General features: G+C 33.7%; 1 protein-coding gene across 1 annotated transcript in view; it reads left to right on the plus strand.

The window, feature by feature from the left end:
- Nucleotides 1–25397, plus strand: part of RpL9 (ribosomal protein L9) — a 375798-nt gene that overhangs the window by 58329 nt on the left and 292072 nt on the right. The window lies entirely within an intron of this gene.

Genomic DNA, 25397 nt, shown 5'->3' on the forward strand with positions numbered 1-25397 from the left:
ACCTGGAGATCGGGATCTCTGTGGGGGTAGCAAATATATATATATATATATATATATATATATGTGTGTGTGTGTGTGTGTATGTATGTATGTATATATATATAAGCGCGGATCCAAGAGAAATATAGGGGCCATAGCCCCACTTGACGCTCAGGTATACACTGGATAAAATAGACTTCAATCCTGCTTTACACTGGATAAAGCTGCAAACTATGGTTTAACCCCTACCCTTGATCATATCCTGGATCCGCCACTGTATATATATATATATATATATATATATATATATATATATATATATATATATATATATATATGTAATTAGGATCTATAGCAACTGAAAAATATATCTTTTCGAATGCATTTTACAATTTCTTATTTAGAAACACATATTTCTTATTTCCATACACTTGTCAAATACATCAAAGAACATGAAACAAAAGTTTAAAAAATTAGAGTCTCGTTTAAAAAAAAAAATGTAATAAAAGAGGAATAAAAGTAGTGAAAAAAAACTCTACATTGAGATACAAGGAAACTGCAAATACAACTGTAAGCGATGAACTGCAATAAAAAGAAACTGACAACAAACCGGAAATTACTTGTAGGGATCGCAAGCAACAGGATGTGATTTGAAATAGGTTGATAAAGTCTGTCTTAGTGTGATACTAAACTTTCAGAGAAACTTCATGATTTAGGATTTTTGATTTCTGGGCTTTCGGCATCTATGGCCATGTTGGTTCGTCATGTATGAGGGATAACGTTCCTCGGTGAGCACACTATCCGGGGAAAGGGAAGGAAGGAAGGATTGGGAAAGAAAGGAAGCGGTTTGGGACCTATATGTTAGGAACCACCTCGGTATTTACCTAATATGAATGAGGAAATCCCAAGAAAATCTCATTCAGGATGATTGGCCTTAAAAAGCATTTTACATTTTTTCGACCGAGTGTCCCCACCAGGAATCGAACCCAGGACCGCTCGAACCAGAGAGAAACTTTAGTAAATCTTGAAGGACATGATTGCTTCATACACCTATGATTAGCTTAACATACTCTAAATACGTATAACTTACATTGGCATCATATGCCTTACTCGAAAGAAACTATTTTCAATTTTAAAGTAAGCTTATACACACAAAAAAAAGTTTGAAAATATACATGAAACAAAGTCTTTAATGAGAGAAATAATTTTAATAATTTCCTCCTAAACCAACGACATTACAAGTCTTAAAGGAGTGTAAAGGTGTGTTAAAGAATCAAATAAAGAAAGCTAAAACAAAAAATGTTCAACGTTATTGCGTTATTACGTGCACTGGAAGCAGACAGGTTGTATTTTAATGAAATTTTTTTGTTTCTTTCTTTTTGAGAAAAAGAAACGGTGATAGTAATGCAATTCTTGCATGATAAACGCGTTTTCTCGCTACACAAACTGTTTGAAATGGGCTTTACTTGTCTCCACTTAGCACATTGAATGTGTTAATGTCTTTCAAATTATCTTGCAACTGCAGACTCTTCACAAAAGGAAACAAAGATGGAATTTAAATAATGACAAACAAAGCTGTTTAGTAATCATTGCAACAACTTTGATAGCCGCCGGGGGCATCTTTGTTAGTTTTTTTTCTTAATAGTACACACACACTCACACGCAACGATACGAAATCCAGAAAAAATATTAGAACTATAAAAGGCTACCGTATGGCCACCTTGTCCCATATTTTACTTGATTTTAGAATCTCTCCTCACATGCTACTCGTTTAAGTTTCAAACTAAAGAAAAAGAATGTTTTTCATTTCTTTTACTTCAATTTAAAAAAAAAAACAAACTAAGAAACAAGTGTATACAGCAAGGATGTAGATCTATATAGTGCATGTACTTAAGTTTTTGCAGACGTACGTGCATTGAAAGCAAGAAAGCGTATTTTAATTTAATACATTGCAGGCAAAGATGGCGTTTCTAATATATATTGCGTTAGCGTACACCTAAGACCTAATTATGAGTGAATTCTGTATAATGAATATCATGGATAGGGTCATATTCAACGTACAGGTAAAATTTAAGAGCATTATTAGAATTTTTTTTTTTTTTTTTTTTTTTTAACTTTTCACTTATTATCTCTTACACTATGCAGTAATGTGTTGCATTTATTTGGTGCTAGTGAACTTTAGGGAAACCGTCACAACCAGAAACATGTCTATGTTCCTTTTCCTATTGCGCAAGTTGTCTGCCTCACATCAATAGAGATTATATCGGAAAAGTATTCAAATAATAATAATAATAACTTTATTTTCAATGGTGTGAACAGCTCATTGGAAAAAATACAATGCTATGTTAAAACCATTATACAATTATTTAAAACAGACCAGAAAACTTGTAGTATAGAATGAATATTAGTAGGTTAAGACCCTTGTCAGAGGGTTAATATATTCAAATCACAAGATTCAAGCTGATTATTAAATAAGATTAAAATAGAAGCAGTCAATATACCATTTACAGAATTATAGAAATTAAAGCTTCATTTAATTATCGTTTAAAGAATGAGTCAACTTTGCGTAAAATTTCATATCCGATATGCAATAGATCCTGGTTGTTATGTTTCAACATAAAAGATTGGTTCTTTGAATAAAAGATTAAATAATTAAATATATTCTTAAGATACATAATAACAATAAAATCTAGTCCCTCGTCATAAAAAATTAAAACAGTTTAATTTTTGTAAAAATTGCTCTATTATTTCTCCCAACATCTTCATTTTAAATTGTTCTAAGACATTGTCACACTTCTCAATATTTCGAGTTTTAAAAAGTTAGTGCTACCAATGTCGATTGACCTCTTGCACTATAAATCGGCACTCTTATTCCTATTTTTTCAAGCAGTAATCGGTACTATATTTGTTATCCAATACCATTTAAATACAGTGTTTATCAATAAATTTCCTTCTTTCTGATAGAGATTGAAGTCCCCCAAAAGTTAACCAATATTCGTACTCACGTGAATAGTAACTTTTTATTATTATTTTATTTTATTACATAGTTCTCGTATAAAACATTTCTGTACAGTTTCGATTTTATTAACAAGTATATTAAACAGTTCCAAACGACTGAATCAAATTCAAGTTTGGATCTAACAAGTGTCTTATATGAGAACAACCATTTATAAAATCAGACCATTGATTAAATATAAAACCTATTGTTTTTCTCGTTAATTGCACTATATCATTTATATGATCATCAAATTTCAATTGTCTGTCATATATAACACCGAGATCTTTAATTTGCTCTACTTTGTTTATTCTTACTCCATTAATTTTATATTTGCTGACAAAATATTGAGTTTTATTAGAGAATGTCATATATTTAGTTGTTTCAGAGTTAGTCGTTAATAAATTGTCTTCGTATCAGTGATTAACTGCATCTAAATGTTTCTGCAAGAGATAATTATCATGCTCATTATTAACTGCAATAAAGAGTTTTATGTCGTATGTGTGTAATAGTAGTTTTGAATACTTGACTTTTCCTGGTAGATCATTGATAAATAAAGAGAAAAGAAGCGGCCTCAAGGAAATCCCTTGAAGTATTCCCTTCCCTATTTGATCTTGACTAGATGTTACATGGCCTATTTTTACTTTAAAAGTTCTATTTGACAAATAACTTTGAAACTATCTAATGTAAGATAGTGATAGGCAAATGTTTGGTAATAATAATAATAATAATAATAATAATAATAATAATAATAATAATAATAATAATAATAATAATAATAATAATAATAATAATAATAATAATAATAATAATAATATTTTTTCGTGTAAGGAAGATTAAAGAACGTCGACAACCATTCTATAGACATTATTAGTATAGCGATACTTCAACATAAATAGGTTAAACATACAGAGTAGCCCAAAAGTAGGTATACAGTCCCGAAGTGATCGGCTCATGGCATTTTATATCATATTATTATCCATACAGGTATTGGCTTAGTTTCTTCATTAGTTGTTCTTAATTTCTTTTCACTTATACCTGAAGCTCGGAACAGACAGAAGCAAATAAGTTCATTCTCTTAATAAATTAAAATGTCATACTTGATCGATGCTGGTTTGTATACCTACTTTTGGACCACCCTGTTGTTTACCCACAAGTTTTTGAGCACGAAACAAACTTTTTTTTTCGCATGAAAAACTCCAGTTGTTCAATTTACCTGTTTCGAACCCAGGCTTTTGAATTTGTTCTCGATATAATTATATCTGTGGATTTTCTTAGAGTTCTCCTTCTCCTCCCACGTTTTCACTCCACCATTTTTTCTATAATTATTTACTTTCGTTAAGCCTCCATCTCCTTCAGCGTAAAGATTGTAAGACACTGAATTACAGTTTTCATTCTCTTCAGTTTGAGAAATTTCATATATTGTTATTACTTTAAAATTTGAACTTCGGGAATGTATGCCTACATCAGCTTACCCAAAAATTAGTGTCATGCTTCACCTAGTGACATACTATTGGAGAAATGATGAAGTTAGCGCAGATAGATCATATGGCAAATTTTAAAAAGAATAATTTTTTAAATTTTAGTTGGTCAACAACGAAGAGCTGACAAAACATAAGTAAAAATAGTAAGATATAAACATTCTTCCAATGAAGGAGTGATGCAAATCATAGAATAGAGTGGCCTTGTTCATTCCTCAATGAAGTATGAATAAACTTAACTATATAAATTCAGCAAAAGTGCAGTTATCTACAGATTACACTCACTATAACGAGACAGACAAGGTCAAGGTGTTCAGACAAACTAATCTTCTTAACATGCCGTTCAAATGCGTAAGTCTATGTACCGTTACCAATTTGTTACATAACTGTGGGCGCGCATAATCCCATATGTATACATTAGTTATTTATAATGGATCTCTCTGTCTCTTTGAATCACTTCGATAACAGGATTCCTTTCATGACTGAATATATATGAATAAGAAATAATCCAATGTAAGCACATGCTGCTATTGATGAGTACTAAATGCAACCGAATGAAGTTTTGAGTGAGGAAACGGCATTGCAAGCAGACACACAGCCAGAGTTTTTTGTTTTGTTTTGTTTTGTTTTTTGTTTTGTTTTGTTGGGAGTAGTCTAAAGTAGAAATGTCTTCCACTCTTTTTCAAGTTTCATATTTACTCGTATATTAATACATGTGCTCTAGTATAATATATCACTAATACGTGTAATGCAGTAGTAGATTATAAGTAATACAAATGAAACTATCTCATGATGTTGTACACAAACACTTACAAAAGTAGATTAAAAAAAAAAAAACAGTGCGTTTCTAAAGTCCCCGAACTCCAATTTAAGAAAATTGTAAATAATATAAATTCTTCATATTTCAATTACAGTAATGTAACATGAAATATTTACATGTGACTACAGTTTATTAGTACATAAGGATGGGCAACAAAATTTAACATTTAGAGAAAATTTTAGAAATGATTAGTCAACTGCGAGGCACAATTAACATGATGACATACTGGAGGCCAGTTTGTGCAGTGGTGGGACCGGGATGCCACTAACTGCTCTAATTATATTCCTCTATAGATGATAATTTGTCCTTGGATTGTTTTTGTACATTATATTCTTAAGATAACCCCACAAATATAAGTTTGGAGGGTTTAGGTCTGTTGCGCGAGGCGGACAAAATTTTCTATTTTCGACGTCTCAGCATATACATTGATTCATTTGATGTATGGCTCGTTGCTCTATCATGTTTGAACCAACAATAATGTTTTGCCTCAAGCAAAGCTACAAATTGAGTGATGATGTCACTATACACTTTTGAATCAACAGTCGTGTTGGGAAAAAAATTCTTCTCCTTCAAATTGTGCACCATACTCCCACTTTCTCAAAATGAAATGGAACTTCAAGTACTGGGTGAGGGTTGTCCGTATCTCAGTATTTTGATTTCACGTATCCACATAAATGGAACCAGCAATCATGAATGAAAAATGTTTGGTTCAGTTTGTTGACCACATTGTTCCGTGTGAATCTGTTGAACCACTGGCAAAAAATTATGCGTTTCTGTAAATCCAATGGGCGCGGCTCTTGAACTCGGACCCTGCATGCTCGGAACTTCAAACGTTTTACAACCCTACGACAAGATTACCAAGTTTTTCCTACTTTTGTAAACGTTACCTCAGAGACTTCCGAGGAGAATTCTACAATTTTGGACCAACATTCCCAAGAAAGCATTGTATGAAAATTGATGGTTGTTGGCTCCTTGGCTTAGCTACATCGTTTCCTGTTTCTATGATAACATTAACGAAAATTCTAAAATACGAATAGCTATAGACAGGAATACAATGGAGCTATACAAATGATATATGCGGTACATACTGAGGTATTCTACGTTACCATATACATTTTGCAAATCATATGATATGATTTTTCTTGGTAAAGACTATGTACAGTTTGGACTTTCAGGTAACACTGAATGGTGTCTTATAATCTTATACAAAAGCACATCTTTTCCGGAGTGGTTGTTTATGTTCCTTTACGTATACTATATATATGAGGAGCGTTTTTTCAAAAAGTTCGATAGAGCACAAAACATCATTTTTACAGGAATTGCATTTTTGTTATTATTGTACATAACCTTTCATTAAAGAAACGTAATTGTAGGTAATACTAGTTATTATCCTGGGACAAGTACAGACAACGTGAATCTCCTAGAAAATACAAATATTTGTCATAGAATTGGCTACTTAAAAAATGCAGGTTTTCTCAAAACTCGATAGAGAACATGGACAGGAAACATAGGAATGTGACTGAATCTGAATTTGCCGCTAGTATTATTGTTTTATAGTGTTATACTGTTATATTACTATTGTAATTTTAGTTTTATATCGTCATTATATATTCTTTATTTAGTTTTGATTAGTATTTTGTTTTGTTGAGTTAGTTTTGTGTACAGTATAAAGGTTTACTTCTACATGGTTACGAATGAAAAAATAATAGACATTATGGAAAATTTCAAAAAGTAACACCAGGATGTAAGAATACAAAGTGTTTACAATAGTTAGTAATGAAGCATACATTTACGTTGTAGTTAGCAGTCTCTGAGAACATCATAAAAGTCTCTTGCTTCTTCCGGCATTTCGAAAAAAGTGTAAGAGTTTCTTTACGTCCTTCTTCTTCTCACTGGATACTATATTCATCTTCTGTAGGTATGAGGATCTTAGCTTTCATTGTGGCATGTTTTAATTCCAGATCTGAAAACAGAAACCTCCACAGGCAACCCAATGTAAGCGTGCTGCACACTTACACTATCAGTACATACTTCTGTAGAATATGACACGTTGCATTACTATGTGCAATGGCAACTTTGCTTTCAGAATCTTCTGAGAAATCTCTTTCAGTGTTTTGATTTGCCAGTTCCTATTAAGAACTCTGACAACTCCACGAGATTGCAGGATTCGGTAGTATTCAGCTATGTGCTGTATCGAGTTTTGAGAAATTGCTGTGCATGAGCTCTATCTAGTTCTGACAAAACGCTCATGATTCAGTATGCTATACACACGATACATATCGAGATTTGCCAAGTCTGATTTCACAGCTCGATTGGTAGCTTAAAAAGCATGCCTATTCCATATATACCTCGGATTCTCAAAATTTGTGCTCTATCGAGTTTTGAAAAAACGTTTCTCACATATATTTTGTGAGCTGGCATTCGGAATAATATTTGATTAAAATAAGGTGACTGTTGATTTTATTTTCAATACTACTACTACTAATACTAATACTACTACTACTACTACTACTACTACTACTACTACTACTACTACTAATAATAATAATAATAATAATAATAATAATAATAATAATAATAATAATAATAATAATAATAAAGTTAGACATTAGCCACAGCCCTGTTTAGGAAAACTAAACCATGGTAATCATAAGTGAAAGTGACACTTCACATTTGTGAGGAATATTTCGAAACCACTGTACTTTAAATGGAATAGATTCGCTTCTTTTCATTGCACTCCATTTTCTCGGAAGTTTTAGCATCAGTACGAGCCAAGGTATGGTTTGTCATGCTGTTTCATGTTTAACACGACACAACAAACAAGTCATCAGAAGAATAAGGTGTGACATGTATTGCCTACGTGCGTTGGTCCAAAGAGATTATCTATGTGTAAGAAAAGAAAACTTCTGCATCACATATAATAATAATACTTGCTCCAAAAGGAAAAGCAATAAAAAAAATTGCATTTATTTTTAGGAGACCCAGTACCAATGATAAAAGATAAAATCAGTTATGGTTCTGTCTAAGCTTTTTGTAAGAGGTGTGACAGACTTGATGTCTTTTGAAATGTTCTCTGCTTTCACCCATAAAGATGGTATCAATTCTTGGCATTGAAAATATGGACGCTAGACAAATTCAGTATACAAAACACGTATCTGATTTAGACAGACAGCAGACAGATTTCATTCCTGTACTTTTCGCACTACTAAAACTATTAGTATTACTGCTTCTATTACGACGAATAAGTCAGGTCTGTAACTGTATTAGAGGATGATGGACCTGATGCCCACCTAAAGTTTAAGAAAGAAATGCTAATATAGAATATATTATAGCCCTATACTAATAAGTGTTAACTTCTCAATTTAAATAAAGTATATTTGATTGCAACTACCTTGAATTAAAAGTATTTAAGTATTGGTGATCTTCGTGTGTAGAGATATGGTGTATTCAATCTAGATTCTATTGTGTTTTGAAATACGTAGCTAATTACACAACTGTTATGATAGTATTGTATATGTCTCCATAATTGCATGTAATAACTCTTGATTGGTCGGCAAAATTGGAGTTTAGCATCTCTTTCAACATTGAGGCTATATGAGACATGAGTTCAGAGCAGTGTCTATGGGTTTCCTTAAGAAAATTTCCCTTGATTGACATAAAAGTTTCCCTTTTCCTATCAATTTTTTCCTAGTTTGTTGAGTGTCCAATTAGTATGACAAAAGTTATATGATAGGAAATATTAATTTAGCTGTACTAAAGGATACGTGTGAATCATATTTTTTTACTCATTTGCTTTTTGCATCTATTTTAAATCCTTTTCCTTCACTATTTTTTAAAAATAAATATACATAGTCAACTATAGATGTAAATTATGCTACTTTGAACGCACACACGCACACACAAAGTATTGCTATTGTGTTGGTTTATTTCTGAAGAACAAAGAAAAATTTAAGCATTTATATTGGTCAATCAGTCAGTGGATTTTCACGTTTTATAAAACAAAAATCCCGTTTTCCCATTTCGCTAAATTTACCTATGAAATTTTCCTAGATTAGGGACATTTCCCACAAACTACGAACACTGGAGAGCCGAAACATCTGAACTTCAACCCAGAATCGAATACGAATCTCCCATATCGAAGGGACATACGCTAGCTACGAGGAAACTCTGCAGTGCATCTTGTATTGTATGTGGACCAGGAGATAAACTGCGCATTTCATATGCTAAAGTTTATATCTTAAATATTGTTTATAAATAGTTTCATTCAGCCATAGGCTGGAAATAAGATACAGTTTAACGAAACGTGATCCTAGAGGGCAAAATTTGGGAGTTGATAGCCTAATAATAATAATAATAATAATAATAATAATAATAATAATAATAATAATAATAATAATAATAATAATAATAATAATAATAATAATAATAATAATAATTAAAAGTATTATTATTATTATTATTATTATTATTATTATTATTATTATTATTATTATTATTATTATTATTATTATTATTATTATTATTATTATTATTTACAGATATTTCTTAATTAAATCAAGAAGAATAATTTATAGGCCTATGCATGTAGATTCAATGCATGATTCGTAATGGAAGATAAGAGAAATAACATGAAGGGAAAAAATGACTTGCAAAATGTTCGACCCCACAACCTTTTGCTACAAAAAGTAGTGAAAGTAACATACTTGTCGCAAAAAGAACAATGCAAATGATGTCATGTACTAAAAAAAAAACTAATAAACACATTACATCATCCTCGTATCTATTAATAGCATAGGCCTATGGAAAATAAATACATCAACACGGATACATCGTTCGTATATTCGCATACGCAAGTTTGTGTAAGTTAAGCAATTCTTGGTTTCCGTGTATCGAGAAGGTGAGAGAGAAAACTGTAAACAATGCATGCAATATATGCATGTCTACGAACGTATGTGGTAGGTCATGATTTACTGGTTTACTAAGAAAAATAAAGCGTGATTTTTTTTTTCGTAGTGGCAACCCAAAATTCCTAAACGTTTTATTAAATTAGATAATTATAGGCTATTACCTACCTTTAAGTCATGAAAAACTCGTTAAGGTATACGGACTTTTATCATTAACAAAAATATGATAAATATTTGTGTATATAATAAATGTGTATGGAAGGTAATTGTTTGCTTCTAATATCGTGTGCAGCAAAATACGTGCTTGACCTATTGCAGACTTTAAAGCGTTAGGTCAAGTGAGGTAGTGATGGAATTTCTCCAAAGAATAAAGTTATTGAAAAGGCTAAAGTGAAAAGATTTGTTAAGATGTCGTCACTGGACTGTATGATAAATTGTAATTGAAACTTAAAACCTCTAGCATTACGGAAATTTAGCATTACATTATTCAAACCTAAACGGTGTACACCTACTTACTAGAGTGGAGCCGGTTACTAAAATATAAGTAGGGTCTGAATGACTGAGAAATCTCTATTATTACTGGGAATCTTGTCTTTCAACATTACCTCTATAAATGAGATTGATTATTTCAACCTGTTAAGTAAGACACTCGATAAGTGAGATACCTCTAAAAATGAGATTCAGCTGGCGTTCATTTGCGATCTCACTTATCGAGGTTTGACTGTAAATATTAATGATTATGAAAGACTTGATGGAAAGAGATTGTGGGAGAAAATGGGTGGACCCTGAGAAAACCTCACGGGCACGATGTCGTTCACTACACTCTCACTTCACCTGGAATCGAGGCAGGAACCTCCAGCATGGGATGCCCACAGGTGAATTTTGGGGCGTAGGTTGCGCCCTTGAGATTATTTTGGACAAACTCCATGGCTCTGGATAAGTAGCTTAACAAATAAAACACAGTTCTGACCAGAGCAGAATGAAATATATTAAAAACTATACTTACAATGTGTTACAGTTTCAAGGACCTAACGTCCTCTTCATCAGACACCAACAACACCGTGTTGGTGTCTGATGAAGAGGACGTTAGGTCCTTGAAACTGTAACACATTGTAAGTATAGTTTTTAATACATTTCATTCTGCTCTGGTCAGAACTGTGTTTTATTTGTTAAGATTATTTTGGGTGACAACTTTTCATTGAAAATTCTACAATCAAACTGGAGAATAGTAAATTTGGGAAGAGAAAGGTACATTTTAGAGACAGAATGGTAAATTTGGGAAGAAGAATGACATATTTATGGCATGAATAGTTTCTTTTCTGATATCTGGCTTTTTTTTCTCCAATTTTCCTACAACTAAACTAGCTTTCTGGTATCTGAAGACACGCTTTTAGCACTGGCGATTTTCAGTACAACTATCGGTCTTTTGAGAATGTCTGTTAAGCTGGATCTTTTGCGGACTTGTTATTTTTCATAAGTGAGAATTTTTATTTATTTATTTATTTATTTCATGTTATTTACTCGGAGTGAACCGAGGGCTGTAGAAAAAACAGTGAAGGGCCACATGCGGTTCGCGCGAGTTTGAAATGACTGGCAGTCTCTTCCCTACAGCTACCTAATGTAGTAAACCAATGGGTGGATTTGTATAAGGGAGAAACAAACATGTAGCTTTATACAAAAGATAGTGGGATCGAATCAGTCCAATGTATACCGATAAGATTCGATCTGATTCCTAAAATGTCTGTGTTTGAATCAACTTGTAATATGTCAAAACACGTGAATAAGTTTTATGTTATTTCCTCCCCTTTTACCTTCTGACCGTTATTTTCTGTTTCTGTTTTTTTTTTTTTTTTTCGACAGCCCATTAGGTCACTAGTTCTTTGAATGATGTATGAAAGAACAAAAGGGGGTTGCAACAACCCGTTGCTGAGAGCTAAGGGTGGATGTCTGGGTGCCGAGACAATATAAAGGTTTTGTGATGGACAATGATCCATTGTAGAATAAAAGAAATCAACAGAGTATTGTATTGTGGAACCCAATTAACCTTTGCATTCTCTAACATGACCTCTGAGGAACAAGGTAAAGGAAGGAACACTTTACATGTGTGTGCGTGATCGCATTTTTACTTTTATTTTTGGCCGCTCATCAACAAACAATGTTTTCTTAAAACTGACAGAAATGGACATAGATTATCTATCAAATGGATATTTCAAACAATTATCGAAAGTAATAAATATTTCTCATTGCTTCAGTACAAAAAAGCTACTGTAGTCACTAAGATTTTAGTAGATAGGTATATTAATTTTATTTCCAAAACACATAAGTAATGATGAGACTTTGATTTGATTCTTCATCTCGTTGACGAAATTCCAGATCATGGCCACATTAAAGTAGATTATAGATCTTATATACAATTCTTGTCATAATTTACTGACGATGCGAAATCAATGCAGTCGAAACGGAAGGAATAGATGGAGAGACAGGAAGAAAGAAAGAAAGAAAAAAAAAGGAAACTCTTCGTACTGGAATGTTTCGGTATAGGGAGTTCACATAATTGAATATCCACAATTATTATTAAACTACGTACAATAAGATTAGGGATACCGCTTAGGCGCGCATCCAGAAATTTTTGTTTGGGGAGGTGCAAGATTTGGAGGGGGATCCAATACTACAAGCTACTACATCTATGTAGTATTGAACGGGTATTATTCTGTATCCGAAAGACGATAAGTAATTGTAAAATACTACTACCTATATTTTCAGGGGGAAAAAATGATAAAACTATATTGTTTTTTATAAGAGAAAGTGTACAAATGAAGTGTAAGATCAAATTTTCATACTACATTAATCATTTCCCTGTTAAACAAGTATTGTTTTATTAAGAAAGTGTAGACATGAAAGTGTAGATGTTCAGTTACGAAGTTTGGTGAAGGTCCAAACCCGGTGGACCTCTCCATGGATGCGCTCCTGATGCACCTAACCAATAGTTCAACCATTAACTACATGTAAAATACCTGCTAATTACACATGGAGCACTGTAATTCACTTGCAAACTTCTAGCAGTAGCGTCGCTTTATTCATATTCCATCCAGTAAGTTCGGGTTCTATCTCCGGTGGGGGCACTCGGTCGAAAACCTGTAAAACGCTTTTTCAGGCCAGCCACCCTAAATTAGGTTTTTCTGTTGTTTTTTTTTCTCATTCACACCGGGCAAATGCCGGGGTGGTACCTAACTTTTACGTCCCAGGCCGCTTGCTTCCTTCTCTTTCCCAGGATAGTGTGCTCGCCGAGGGACGTCATCCCTCAAACGTGACGGGCTAAATAGCCATAGATGCTGAAAGCCCAGAAATCTAAATCCTAATGCATTCAGTAAATTATTGCTTGGGGAAATTTTCTTCCAGACTTATTAAATGGGAAGGAATTCTCCACCCACCCCCAACCCTGCTAACCTGTTCATATGGAAGAACAATAAGTATTGCAAAAATATAATATGTAATTATTAAAAAAAAAAAAATGAAAGTACTGGCGATGGTAAAGCCTTTGGGGTCCTCCTGCAGGACAAAAAGTGACACTTCTCCATTTCTAAAAGTGGGCATAAGAAATACTGAATCTATAATTCATTGTATTTGGAAAAATATATTCTATCGCATCAAAACGAGAATTTTACGATATGATTATTATTAGCATTTATCAGAAAGAAATTATTCAAAAATAACAGATGTGCGAATTGATAAATCTTATTGAGCTGAAGAAACTGATATATGCATAAGTGTAAAACATACGTAGTCTTCGAGAAAATGGAGGGAAAAAAACTAATTTCTTTGTAAAACCTAAAAATTAATGTTTTAAGACTACCATGACACTTAAAATGAGAAGAAACTTATACTAAAATGTGTATAATTTCTGTTTAGGTAAAATGACGTCCAGAGATAAGACATTATAGTCTATCAGCCTTATCTCTTGTGGGTAAATTCGCATGCATGGCTTTCGAGGAAACCGAAGAAAAAAAAAAAAGAATTTTTGTGGCACAATAAAGTATGTCATTCGTCCCGAGTAATATTTATTTTCCTGGAAGAATTTTGTTATTTATGAACTAAATGTAGGAAATTACACCGTTAACATAACAGATTGATTTATTGTTATTTGTCTTTTTGTAATAGTTTGACATATATACTCCTTTACGCACTACTATACTACTTGTGAATAAATTAGAGATCATTGCGCTTCAAAGTAAGTTGTATCAAAAAGGACATAAATTACGGTATATATTTATTACTGTATTTAGAGAATACTTCTAGAAAATTATATAAAATAATTTAAACCGTTCATATTTCAAAGGGAGTACTGATTCACTAACTAAACGTGATTATAAACTTAACGATTGATTGATTCGAACTGTATGTTTCCTTTGTCAACTTCATATGACATAAAGATAGCACAGCATACGGAATAGAGGGCGGCGACAATGTTAGTGTCGAAGCAGAGTAGGAAATTCATGATCATGAGATCTTCAATAAACAAAAAATGATAAATCAGAAACTGAAAACTGCTTCACATTTCATATACGTTGGTCATCATAATTCGGTAGGGAAATAGCAGAATTTAGGCTCAAAATGTCGTTTACTCAACCGTGATCTTACATTCCGTTCTCGAATTATGAATCTTATTTTATTTAGTGCACCAATATTGCATATTTTTTTTTCGTGTAACCATTTTCCAAAGTTTGTTGATGTTTCCGAACATCTGTATAGTAGTATAGTAATGTTATCATAAGCCACTCTCTGGAAGACTCACTTTTGTCGATATTTCCGTTGAAATTATAAGAAAGCTGAATAATATAACATTTTAATTCGTAATTACGACTTATATGATCTCAAGTATTTCAGAAGGATTGTAGATAAAATTAAAAATATAGGGTAAATGTACCGAATATGGAATACTTTTTGTTTCTTCTTTATTTCTCAGAAACGTGTATTCCAGAATAAAAATATTATAGATCATAATACTTGTGGTACCTTTGTAAAACAAAATACAGGTATGAAAGTTTGTTCCACATTATTGATTTTTTACAATATTACGAAATTGAAAGAAACTCAATTTCCCATATTAGGCACACCCCGCTCCTAATATGGAACACTACCTGTTCTTAAAATTGAATACTAGAACAAAATATGCGCATCTGCCTACAATGTGACATTTGGATAATTAGAGCATGGGCAATGCATTCGAGCAATTTATTTGCTTATTTAAGAAATAAATGTATCTATTAGTTCAAGAAAAGGAGCAAAGGCCAAACTCCGAGATCACATCGGCCCTTAAGATAAGTCTACGAATTGGAAAGGACTCGATCCTGACCTCAAGGAAAGAACCATCCCGACATATGCCTGATAGGACTGAGGAAAACCACAAAAACTTCACTCAGGATGGGTGTTCTGAGCAGGGATCGTGCCCATTATCGAATTATCCAAATGTCGCGTTTAGGCATTGTAGCCTATATCTCATATTTGGTAGGTCTATAAGACAAGTGCACATAAAATTACATAACATTCTTAAGATAATTAAAATATGAAACAGCAGAAATACCAGAATTTTACGTAGTACAAAGATAATTATCGAACTTGACTTGACTTCTTCATTATTAGGTCTATGTTTGTAATTACTGTAATAGGCTATAATATCTACTTATTTTAACTTTTGGAGTAGCTATAATATCTTTTAACTTGGAATAAGTATGTTTACTAGCTACAAGCAATAATAAAAATAATAGAACGGGAATCAAACTACGTGCGACAAATAAAGTAAAAAAAAAAAAAAACTATATAAAAGAAAAAGTTCAACATACTGGATTAGCGTGTCTTATGGTGTCTAAATTTTGATACCAATTTTACTTTGCAGAACAATGGCCACAAACATATTTTTCTCCACCTTTCACGGGAGACATGTCGTGGGATTACCTTTTACAAACTGGGCATTTTAACCAATCTCCCTCCCCTGCACTGAGCGACTACAATTTACCACAATGTCCGCTTTCCTCATCATCGTCAACATCATCAGTAGGATCACTTAAACTGTCATTACTTTCGTTCAAGTCATTCACTGATTCTTCGGATTAACTACCTAATTTGTAGTAGTGTGAAGTCCTTTTATTTGGCTGTTTCGATTGGATTTTGTTGGGTGGGGCTTAGAAAGTTAAACATCTTTTTAATTACTTGCAATGATGAGGTAAAGGCCCGTTGTGATGAAGTAGAGGCAGCTTCTAAATCGTTTTTGTGCGGAGTACTTGTAAGTACTTTTGTCCACCTTGCTTTCGACTACGTGTGCTGCGATGCTGCGGCTGTAGTTGTGGTAGAGGACTCACTACTCCAATCGGTACTGTCGTGCTGTACTCTTCACTTAACACTGTATACGACACGGCAGTTGAGACATTTGAACAAACAATTAATCTGTGAAAGTTTTATTCGAATTGGTTGATGTGCTCTGGAGTTATCGCGAGACACACAGACACACACAAAAAGATACCCACATACAGAGTGTCCATAAAGTCTGGGCAAATAGGGAATTCTAGTAATTTGTTTTTATTTTTCCAGATTGAATGATGACTGACTAAAGATGAACGAGTCGAGTTGGTACTCTTAAGTGGACGAAAAGGATGATCGTATCGCAAAAATGCGCAAGAATTTAACCTTCGACACCCTCATTGTCAACCTATTTGTTTTATTGCCGTCGGGAAATTATCACCAAGTTTAAAGAAACAGGCAGTATGTTGGAGAAACCTCGTTCCGTGCTAGAACCTTTCTTCTTTGATGAACATATAACTAGTGAGACTTATCTAAACATGATGAGAGACAAACTGATGTCTCAAATTGAGCGTTTGAGTGAGGGACTTCCAGACTGGTTTCAGCAGGATGGGCCCCTGCCCATTTTGCTGCAGCTGTTAGAGATTGGTTGAATGACAATTTCCCTCACTGGATTGGGAGAAGAGGTCATGTGAAGTGGTCCCCTCGTTCGCCAGACCTTTCTTCACTTGTTTTCTTTTTCTGGGATATGCTGAAAGAGAAAGTTTATTCGATGAAGATTAGAAATTTAAATCACCTGACAGAACGCATTACCAATCGGTGTGCTGAAATCGACGGCAATTCAGACCTATTACATCTAGTTCATCTTAATCTTGCAAGCGCATCAAATTATGCATTGAACAGCATGGAAATAATGTAGAAAATATTATTCATTAGCATTAAATTGACTAAATTATGATTTTCCCCATGTATCCAGACTTTATGGACACCCTATAGACAGACAACACAAATGCGACACATTTCGACTAGGAGACTTCCCTGATGCTCGGTCTAAAACAATCTCAGGTCTAATATAACTTACAATTCAGTTATTCTTCTTCACTTCTAGTTCACATACGTATGAACCTATTTAGGAATATTCCATATTACGATCCTGCTGGTATTCCATATTAGGAAAATCGCCATTTTGGATAGTTATCTTCCTACATACGCTTATGTGATTCTCTGTGTACTGAATCTTTATGCCCTTATGGTACACTATATATGTAATCTAAATATCACAAACTCAACAATAATATATGCCTCTTTGCGTATATTCAGCAGCCTGGAAATGTACGTCCGAAAAACTCAAGTTCTTCAAAAAAATATTCTGCAACAAAAGGAAATGTTATGTTATCGTTCGGCAGCAAACCACTCATGCGCAGACGGAGGCTGACACAGTGCACAAGTTTACGTAAAGTCTATTCGGTGGCAGCACATAGCAGACAAAATAGTCTGGTATTTCATATTAGGATCGTATTCCATATATGGCGCACCCACCCTACTCTCCGTCTTGGGAACTAAACGGCGTGACAATCATCTTGGCATTTGAAGGCGGCGCTCCAAGTTTCTTTTAAATGCTGCTAGCAAATGAGAGGCCAGAGACATTGCCACATTTATTTTGTACACATTCACGTCTATCCCCTGCCATCTGATCGCGCTGTAGTTTGTCTGCTTAGCCATAGCCACCCTTTACCACTTGGCAACTTAGCCCCAGAGCTTATGTTTTATTCGTTTAGCTGAAATGCCAAGATGTGGCTTGAGTGCCACTATATCCTCCAGTTTTGGAAATAGTAGAATCATTATATCCTACAGCTTAGAAAATACTGTCACTACATATTCTGGCTTGGGAAATAGTTGTACTGTGCAATATCACCCGACTTGAGAAACATCGCCATTACTCTACGCATTGGAAAATAGTGTTACTAAGATCCGCGTATTACTCCAATGGTAAATATCAATGGTAACATCTATGATATATAAAGCATTTCAGATAAAAGAAAAAAATAAATTGGTACTATTGGGAACATTGGTTAATTAAATAGAGTTAAATGGACATTGTCAGCACCAAGTCTACATATGAGTGGTACCTATTGGTTAAAGTGGTCCGATATCTTCCACTTGTGTCTATTAGGAACCATACAAATCTAATCAGGAAACATATGTACGTGAAAACCGAGTATTATCCACTTGGTCATGTATCAGTACTGAAGGGAAACATTTGATTTGATTTGGAGTTTGAGTTTAGCGTCTCTTTCAACAACTATGCTATATGAGACGCAGACCTACTGCTTGACGTGCGATCCGAGCCACATGAGCTCCTGCCGGGAATCAAACCTAGGTTTCTCACGCCAAAGGCACGTACGCTAATTGCTTAGCCACGAGGGAGGTCTGTAAGAAACCATGTTAATAATAACAATAATACAAAATAAAACATGTCAAAATACTATGAGTTCATATTTTTCATTATAATGTTGTCATCGTATCCTTCATTCAAGAATATGCAACGCGTTTCATCTTTAAGCTTGAAAACTTGGTGGTCTCAATAGTGGTATGGGAAACAAATAAATAGCCGCTAGATTACATACAGACTGTTAAATTTTGTTGAAATATTGGTACATTTATAAAATCTTCAACCGTTTTGTTTACATATATAGACTGTGTAAGAAATGTTTCTTCCATCAGAAAATCTCATCACGTTCCCAACCGTTGGACACGCTTCACAGTTAGAGAACCTAATGAATTATATAACACTATTATACACGCGGGAAGCATGAGGTTTTTAAGCCTTAGCGTCATATACAGAGGTAAACTAACAACAGATGCGTGGGTGAAGCTACATGTAGAAAGATATATGATTTATTAAGATGACTTCCCTTCATGTACTGTGATCTCCCCATTTTTGTATACATATACGGCTACAGCGAAGCTTACATATTGCCGTAACGAACTTTTGAGTGGTTTATTAGAAGAAACTCAGTGCCTCTTTTAGGCATTCTTATTGGTACCTAAGCTCCATAAATACATGACACATTTGAGAGCCTTACAAATCCAGCGGCACAATGCACTTATAGTTCAGTGCAGTAGTGTATCTTGAATACAAAAGGGAGACTTCAATTTATGTGCTTTGTTTGTTACTTTTTCTACCACGTGACTATAAGAAATAAATATTGAAAGTCAGACTAGGAACTGAAATATTCGGAATCATACTTTGGCTCTTATCACGATAAAAGTGGTCTTATGTAAAGTGTTTACCATAGGAGAGATACGAGAGTCTTAATGACACTATTTTCCAACCCAGAGGCTATAATGACACTGTTACTCAAGCCGAAAGGTATAGTGACACTATTTCCCAAGCCAGGGGATATAATGGCATTGTTTCCCAAGCAGGATGATATAGTGGCATTATTTTCCGAATCGGAGGATATAGCGACACTATTTCCGAAGTCAGAGGATGTAGTGGTACTATTTTATCATTGATAACCTTATATAGGTAAAGTAAATCAACATCGCGACGTCGTTTGTCAGGGGTAAATAAGTTCGTTAAAGATGTTAGTTTCTGCCTGGAGTGATCATGTAACTCGGAAATTCTGAATCTAACTATGGAAAGGAAGAAGTTTAAAACCGAGTCAATGCGAGTTAGATTAGTAGGTACAGCCATATTCCATACAGGAGGACAATATTCAATGATCGGTGAAATATGCTGTGAGAAATTAGAATGGGATGACTAAGATCATGGTTACATAGAATTTAGACTAGAGAGGTACATTGAGTATCGATTTAGGAGCCTATATGGGAAAGGTCTTTGGATAGGCCTTTGGGAAGAAGTGGGAAAATGGTATGTATAAGACAAGTTCAAAAGGCAGACGAATAACAATAATAATCGTGATCAGTTGATGGATTCAGATTTCTTCCAGAGGGAACTTTTAATACATGAGGTATTAAAAAAAATACTGCAAAAATACTTGTAGTCCATAGTGAGCACGATCAGAGATATAGTGTCGGGAGGATTTTACAACTCTGAAGAGGGAGAGGATTTTTCTCGGCTCATTCCTCAAAATCATCACTAATCCTGATTGGATTGGATTAGCGCATAAAAGTCTATTTCTTTTGTTTCTGCTTCGTTAAGCCATTGAGTTAGTAATTATTAAGAGTATTCTCTAAGCTCATTTCCACTTTCTTGCATTTTAGTGAATAAGTTAAAGTAAATTAAGAACATGAAAATGTAGAAATTAAGCCAGATAATATGTACAAAACGCTATTACATAAAATAATAATTGTTTTCAAGATCTTCCGTATAGTGTTGAAATTTGGATACACAAGAATTGTGGCGTTATTGTACTTATAAATTTCTAGTCTATAAGAAGAGGTTTGGAAATTACTTGCAGGACCTTGTATACACTGCGTGGATTACTTCCTAAATGTTTAATTTTCTACATTGTCTAAATTATTCAATAATCATCTTTATTATTTTTTATAGCATATAAAAAGTGGGTTTAAGATTAGTGAAGACCGTTAGCTTCAAATTTTCTAATCTACACAGGTACAACAGACTGTTTTTTGTTTCTTTACCTAACCACTCTCTCCACTCTCTCGCAGCCATACGGCTTAGTTTTTTCAAAGCTTTTCAGATGTGACATAAAATGTATGGAAGACATATTACAGACAATGGGAGATCAAACACAGCATATTCTACTTTTCCAGGTAATTGTGGTATTAATTTAGAGCAATGAAGAAATAAAAGTCTTTGAAACAAAATGCTGGATCCAACACCATATATTATCGTAGAGCCTCTTTAGATAGACAGAAACTATATCACTACCAACAGGGAAATATGGCAACGGCAGGATTACCAGACAAGTTGTACCATGCAAAAATGGAATTCAAATTATAATGAACTAAATTACTATCTTTCTTAGAGACAAAAAAAAAAAAAAAAAGGTTGTAATTTTTTCAAGGACGAACAAGTGAATTTTCAAAACATTAGCTGGTAAAAGTATGTTCTGCAGGGAGACGGCCGCGCATAAGCAGGTGTTTTGTGTTCTCTCTTCTGAACAGGTTGAAACTTACAATGTCAACAGATATCAAAACGTAATCATGAATTATTAATAAGTACTTTTAAGAAAATATCAACAAGATAAATACCTTCTTAAACCAGAATAAATAAACTAAAAACAAAGGTTCATAAACAAACAGAAACTCAACTTCCGTCACTCAAGAAAAAGGCTTTGATTTGACACACGTGTATCACCTGACAGAATCTGTTGATGCGCGTAGTCTTATATCCTAGTATTTATGCATTTTCTTCTACCTAGAGGGCTCTTAAGTCACTGTTGGTGGCGCTAACGAGCCCTTAGTTTAATTCTTCTATCATATTAGTGCCAGAAAATTCAACCGCCTCAAGGGTGAACAGTTGAAGACGGGGTTTTATCACTGTGCTTATTTTGTTCCTGCGGGAAACAGACTTGGAAGAGAGAGGGCAGGAGAAAAACAAAACAAAAACGTAGTCAAAATAAGTATCCAATTTTGTTGTCAACACACAGGAAAATGTTTAAAATAAACGGCTTCCAAGTTGTAGTGCATTTAATTTCCCCCTCCGATTCTCTACCCTTCCCAGACAGGCTGTTTTATTCAACCCTACGTTTGACACTTTTCTTCTCAATTTTAAAGGTTTTGTTTATGGTACAGATTTCTACAATACGTATTTCTTTTCTTGTCAAATATGGAAGCGAACAAAAGGCTGTTTTATAAATTCACTTGTTGTTATTTGGGGAAGGTAGCCATGAGAAAATCAAAGAACAAATGTTGTAGCTTTTGCGGCTACTCAATCAACACTGTCTTTAAAATGCTGATCGGAAACAAGATTAGGGGAAGTGAAGCACATTGAAACAAGGGGTACTATGAAACAAACTTGATTAACTCAGTATCTATCAGAAGTAAGCGCTTCAAACTCAAATGCTAGCAACACTATAGTAGTAGTAATGACATCAAATGCTAGTTTGGAAGTGACTACCGAATGTGGTTTCTGTGTTCCATACAATTATTGGAATTTAGTTGTAGAAAGTAAAATTTTGACAACGGGAATAATTTAGTTTCCGGGGGTGGGGTATAATCAGCAATGAAACATATACAATCTATATATCAATCGATTCAGCTTGACAAAACAAATCCATCGATATCAAATTTAACTACTTCCGGTTAACCACTTCCGGTTTACTTAGCCTAATTTAGTTTCCGGGGTTGGGGTATAATCAGCAACGAAACATATACAATCTATATATCAATCGATTCAGCTTGACAAAACAAATCCATCGATACCAAATTTAACTACTTCCGGTTTACTTAGCCTAATTTAGTTTCCGGGGGTGGGGTTTAATCAGCAACGAAACATATACCATCTATATACCAATCGATTCAGCTTGACAAAACAAGTCGATCGGTACCAAATTTAACTACTTCCGGTTAACCACTTCCGGTTTACTTAGCCTAATTATTCCCTGAACAACTTTATAATTGAAATGTTGAGTTACTTTAAATGTTAATAGACCTATTAGGAATTCAGGTATAATTTAAAAGTTAAACCGTTTCAATTGTCGTGTGGTGGATTTTCTCGGCTACTTTCGTTTCCTTCCACATTTTCATTCAGCCAATTCTTCCATCATCATTCACTTACCTTAATCATCCAGTGGCGTATTTACGATTTTGTTTCGGGAGGAGCTTTGCTAACTTTCTGGAGGGGGGCTTTGCCTGAAAATATGAAAATTCTGCAAGATATTTCATATACTTTACTATAGTAAGTAAGATTTTGGGAGGGGCTTAAGCCCAGAAGCCCCCCCGGTACGTTTTCATTCCCGTTAAAATAAATGAATATCTATTTGACAATTGGGAAATGGTAACCCTGCATTCATTCTTTAATTTCAATTACGTTTACGACGGGGTGGAAATATTGTTGTTGCTCAGAGTGGTGTTAATAACGATTTCTTTTTTAAATAGTGAAGACAGCGACGCCGATTTGGAGTTCGAAACTAAAGACTACTAGATAAGTTTATTACATATTTTTGGTATTATTAGTAGCATTTATTATTATTATTATTATTATTATTATTATTATTATTATTATTATTATTATTATTATTATTATTATTATTATTATTATTATTATTACAATAAATTGTTTTTAAACTTTTCTTGCTCTTAAATATCAATTCAACTTTTCATGGACAATAGTGAAATATTTACATGGAGAAACTATACAACACAACAGCTGAAAACACAAAAGCTAGAAACCTGACAAAGACAATAGCTAATTTATTCAGGTTACAAATTTTTCAAAACAAAATTAGTAGCATTACACTTGTTTCTACAATTATCATGTGCATAACGAATATACGATATTTTTTGTCATATACAATAATTTTAACGATGAAAATCGATAATTTTGTTCTCTGAGGTTGGCAATACTGGAGCGTAATAGTTTAACCTAAATAGGTAGTATAGCATCAATTTTCACGTTAATAAAAAAAAGGAATGTTTCTGCCTGTTTTCTCGAAAGCTATGCATAAGAATTTATCCTCAGTTTTCTTAAATTATTTTGTTCAGGCTGATCAATTGATCAAGGCATATCTTTGGACAAAACAGTTTCCATGATATGCAAACTTTTAAAAAAGTGTTAAATAGAATACGATATATCGAAGATGATTTATATACTAGTTTCTGCGTTGTTGCTAATTATACGATATTATAATTACTTATCCTTATGTAATATGATTCTTGAATATGATGAATAACTGACGTAAAAATATCAGAAATATGATATATGTCACATTAAAAAAAAAAAAAAAACACTGAATCCCCTCAACAGGTATTTCGTATGACTTTTAAAAAGAAGGAAAATGAAACCCGTTATTCTCGTCTCTCCTTTAGGGTTTGTAACACTGTGTTTGCATTTAGGCAAGAGCCTTCTAATCTGTCTATGAATGCTGCTATAACAAATGTGTGTCTTGGCTGTTCTCATACAAGCACGTGCCATCAATGACCTCCGCTTCATCGGTTGCGTTATGACCTCTAAGAAGCCAAATAATTGTGACTTTCTTCATAGAAATGTAATTGTGCCCGTCGGTGTCAAAAGCCTTGTCAAAATCAAGTGGATTGAATGACTTAAGCACATAGGCTGGTTCACAGAAAGACCAAAATACTCTTTTGAAGTTCTCTTCAAACACTACACACCCTAACGAAATATATAGGAAAAGAGAATACCAAGTAGAAACTTGGCTTCAATCTTAGAACAAACTTTTACACGGTGATTACGGACATCTTACAGGGGTTACTTCGGCATAATAGGTTGACTTCGGAAGGTTTTATAACATTTTTTTTCGTTGGCAATTATATAAAGCAAGAACGCTGCACATTAATTTAAATCTATTCCAAGAACAGAACAAATATCATGTGTATTAATTTTGTCACATTTAAAATATTTGCATAAACAATTGCTACCGACAATTCTTTGTTTGCATCATTTTGAGAAATAATCTGACTAGTGACTGCAAGATGAAAACTAGTGTACGTTTTTGTTTAATCGGAACAATTTCAAAATGGCATCAACCGCAAATCACAGAGGTTCTCTGAAGTATAAGAAAAAGTTTTGGCTAGTCTACTACAGCTAGTTTACAGAGAATACGCGCTAAAGCTAAATTTATCTACTTGGTGGAGTGACTTTGGCCATGCCTTGGTAGAACTATAATAAAGTTTTTTTTTTTTTGTACAAACTGTAATGAAAAAAGAATGATTTGTGTAACTCAAGAGATCTCAAAAGGAAATAAGTGCGTGGAATGCCGTTGAAAAGTATAATATACCGCACTCAATTATCATGGACAAAATTACACTTG

Source organism: Thermobia domestica, chromosome 5 (genome assembly GCF_964235325.1).
Source record: "Thermobia domestica chromosome 5, izTheDome1.hap1.1, whole genome shotgun sequence".
NCBI classification, from domain to species: domain Eukaryota; kingdom Metazoa; phylum Arthropoda; class Insecta; order Zygentoma; family Lepismatidae; genus Thermobia; species Thermobia domestica.